Below are 4289 nucleotides of genomic sequence, written 5' to 3' on the forward strand. Positions count from 1 at the left end.
GCTGACTGTGTAAATAAATAAATGGATGGATTTTGCTAAAGACCATCTTGGCTTGTTCTTGCTTTGTCCCTGGGGTGTACCAGGTGCCCCCAGGACAGGCTGGTATAGACTGTGTCACTGTGCAGACACCCTTGTTCTTGCACTGGAGTGGGGGGGTTGCTGTTCCCTGCTGTGTGCAGGGGGTAAATCCCAGCTGGTTCAAGCAGGAGCTGGGAGAAGAGGCTCCCCTGGAGTGCAGACCTGCCCTGGGACAGGGGGGACTAGATGTGGCTGCAGGCAGCTGCCTGGGTGGAGCTGGGGGCAAGAGATCCCCCAGATCCTTCTATATGGGGCAGCCCCTGGGGGACCAATGAGCTGGGTCTCCCTGGGCTGTCTGTCTCCATGGCCAAGGCATTTGGCTGCCAGGGTTATTTTGGGAAGGTGTCTGCAGGCAAACCTGCCTGTTCCTGAGCATGATGCCCTGAGTTTGCAAAGCTGGGGCAAAGTTCCTTTTTGAGCAGCCAGGCATGGGTGGCAGCTATAATCCTTGTTCCCAGTGCTTGGTGGCACTGCCACCTGCCAGCTGAGTAGAGCCTCTGCATCCTCAGCTCACGGCTTTTGCCAGGATTTCGTCTCTCGCTTTGCCTCCAGCCCCGAGCTCCAAGGGGATGTTTCAGCACTTCTTCCCTCTTGTGGGCGTTTGCTGTGGGGTAGGGTAGTGCCAGCCCTCGTCCCTCCCCTAGCCACCAGCTCCAAAGTTTCTCCCCTAGTCTGACAAAGTGAGAAGCTGCAGAGCCCCAGGTTCCTCCCCTGTCCCTTGTCCCCAGTTGGCTGCATCCTGGCCACCTCCAGCCAGGAGGCTGTGGGGAGGGGAATGTCTTCTGCTTTTTTGGAAGCTCACAGGCCTGACCTCAGGGGGAAGATTTTTCTCTTGTCAATCATTAAGCGTGCAGTGTTGACTCATCCAGGCAAGCGATGATGAAAGGCATGGGAGCTGGGCACACTCCCAGCCCTGGGCACCACTGGATGCCAGTGCCTAGTGCTCTCCTGGCAGGGACCTGCACCCCAGCCTGCCACGGGCACTCCTCAGACCCGCTGGGGGCCCAGAGATGGATGGGCACTGGGCTTTGTCTGTGCCAGTCCTGTGTCCTCATATGCATGGTGCCAGTGGGGTCTCGTCCCTGTTGGGCTGGACCCCCCACTTCCAAGGGTACCCCCAGGTGCCAAGGGGCTGCCTCAACAGTGTGATCTCATCTGCTCTGGTGGCAGGGATGGTGCTGCCAAAGGGATGGAGGAGCAACAGTTCAGGGAAAGAGCTGCTGTCCCTGTCTGACCCTTGGCAGCATGCCGGCGTCAGCACCAGGGTTGCCAGAGCAGAGCTGGGTGGAGGATGCAGGGCCCCCATCTCAGTGCCCTTGGGCACCTCAGGAGGTGGCTTTTCCTGTGGGTCCCACAGCTGTGCAAATCCTTTGGGCACAGCCTCGCACCCCATTCGCACCAGCCCTGCGGGGACCATCAGAAGCCCTAACTTTAGGGACATGCCCCCATCCTGCACTCTGACAGGGGTCTTGCCTGTGGGGCTGCTGCCCTGCGCTTGGGGCTGGACGGGCTCCCCTCTCTCCCCCAGACCAGCCAGTGCATCTCTGCCACTTCCTGCCCCACTCCCAGCCCTTCTCCTACCCCAAATCACCTGTTGGGGCTTTGCTTTGTCTCCACTGGGTCCCCATTCACTACCCCTATTGCTGCCTATCCCAGACCCGGCACTGCCATCTCGCGTGCCCCATCCTCTGGGGTGACACCGGGCAGGGAGGGGATGACCTGCCCCACATGCCTTAGCAGTGTTGGGGCAAATCTGGGCCGGGCATGGCATGGGGGCACTGGGTGTGGAGTTTACCCAGCTATGGAGCGCAGCTGCCTCCCAGGGAACTCTGACGGGGCTGTGGCTGGAGGCAGACCATGATGCCTAGGCACTGGGTGCCTTGTGGGTGCCCTGTGGAAGCCCTGCAGATGTGCTGGCAGCCCCCAGCTGGGGTGGGGGTGGGGGGTGACAAGGGGCTGTCCTGCCACCCCGGGGCCATTCAAATATTTGTGCAGGGCCATGACCGGGGAGGAACAGTGCCCAGTGGAGGCACCAGACAGCCGGAGTCGGCGGCACCATGGCAGTCTCAGCTCTCGTTGCTGCGGGCACCAGCCGAGGTGGCAGGGCCAGTGGGGCCCCCCCTGCCCCCCTGGGTACCGCCACCAGCCTGGTGCTGCTCCTCTCCCTCCTCTTGCTTCTCCCCAGCTCCCTCCAGGTGGGTCCAGGCATGGCGGGCAGGAACTTGGGACCAGGGGGCTCGGCACCCCACTCCCTGCCCCATACGCCTCTCTGGGTGCTGCAGGAGCCCTGGGGGGTGGGGTGGCACACAGCCCCCCGGCTGCCCCGCATGACACCTTTCTGGAGGATGGTGGGCAGCAGACCCTTGGGTGCCCACTGCCGGCACAGCCTTGAGTGCGTCACCAGGGCCTGCAGGTGAGCAGGGACCCCTGCCATCCCCCGCATCACCCCCTAGCCTAGCCTGTATCCCTAGGACCCCACACATATCCTCACAGTGTCTCCAGCCTTGCGACTGCCCCCATATACCCCAACCCCACCAGCCTCCTCAGCTTTGGGAGTTCTCTACCCTGGGACCCCCTACCCCTACGCCACTCCCCACTGCCCTCATCCCAGGGATTTCCCGTGCACCCCAGTCCCAGTGTTCCCCAGACCCAGTGCCCCCAGCCTAGGCACCCCGCCCTGTGGTCAAGACCTGGCAGATCCCAGCTTTGCCCCTTACCCTGGGTGCCCCTAGCCTGGGGGTGCCCCCCTCCAGGGACCCTGGCACAGCGCTCATGGCTGCTCTGCCCCACAGGGCCGGACGCTGTGCCCCACCACAGTATGAGTGCTGACAGCCACCTGCAACCCAAGGAAAGCCCACCCTGCACTGGGCCGACCAGAAACCAGGGTGCGCTGTGTGCTCGCCGCGGGGACAGGACTCATCGGCAGCTGTGTGTGCTGTGGGGTTGGGCTGGGGAAGGACTGTGTCCCCAACCCCCCGGGGAACACCACAGCTCAGCTGCTCTGGATGCTCTCTGCAGGCAATAAACCTGCTGCCCCCCTGGCTGTGTCTGGCAGCTTCCTGCCCCTGCCCCCGTGTGAAGACAGGTTACACCCATGCCAAGGCCGTGTGTGCCCTATGGTGGCACAGGGTGGCATGTAGCACCCATGGGCTTCTGCTTCTCACCTGATGGGTGCTGAGTCCACCACAGCCCCTGCTTAGCCCCCACCTGCCCAGATGGGTCCCCAGGGCAAGGGGTGCTGGGGTCCCCAGGAGCCCACCATGCCCTCACGCTTCTGGTGCACCTGTGTGTTTGTGGGAGTGTTTGTGCGTATGTACATGTGTCTGCCTGCGCCTATACATGTATATGTATACATACATATGCCTGTGCTTATGTGATGCATACCTGTGTGTAGGCATTAATATGATTATGTATGTGCAAGGGAAGTACATGTGCGTTCTTGTGTGTATGTATGTCTATGCATGTATAGATGTACATGTGGGTGTATATGTGGATATGTATATGCGTGTACACATGTGGATGTACATATGTGTGCAGGTGCATGTACTCCTGTCTCTACGTGTATACGCGTGTGTGCCTGTATGTGCCACGTGTGTGCGTGCTGTGTACACATGGAAGTGCAAGAATATGTATGCACAGGTGTGTACACACGTGTGTGCATGGATGTGCGTGTGCACACATGGGTCTGCCCGTGCACGCGTGCCATGCAACTAGGTGCGTGCATGCGTGTGTGCGTGCAAACCTGTCCATTCACCCATGCACACGTCCATGACTCTGCCCATATGTATGTGCGTGTCTGTCCGTGCACTCACACCGACACGCGCGTCCGTATGCACATACTGGCACAAGTGTCCATCTGTACAATCCTACAGCGGTACGTGTGTCCGTCTGTCCGTCCGTTGGTGCACACCGATACGTGCGTCCTCCCGTGCACCCGCTCGCATGGCCGTGTCCGCCCGCAGCGCTGTGCGGCCTCCGCCCGGCAGGGAGCGCCTCCCTGCCCCCACCCCGCCGCCCCGCGCTGCTGGCGGGTCCTGCCCGCTCGGTAGTGAGCGCCCCGCGGTTCGGGACCGCCGCCGCCGGGGAGCGCGGGGCAGCGCCGGCGAGGAGGCCGCTCCAGAGGTGCCGCGGTGCTCGGGCAGCGCTGCGGGCAGCAGCAAGCGGGCGGCGGGGCGGGGCGGGGCGGGGGGGGCGGGGGCGCTGCCAGGACC

Source organism: Phalacrocorax aristotelis, chromosome 11, assembly GCF_949628215.1.
Source record: "Phalacrocorax aristotelis chromosome 11, bGulAri2.1, whole genome shotgun sequence".
Taxonomy (NCBI): domain Eukaryota; kingdom Metazoa; phylum Chordata; class Aves; order Suliformes; family Phalacrocoracidae; genus Phalacrocorax; species Phalacrocorax aristotelis.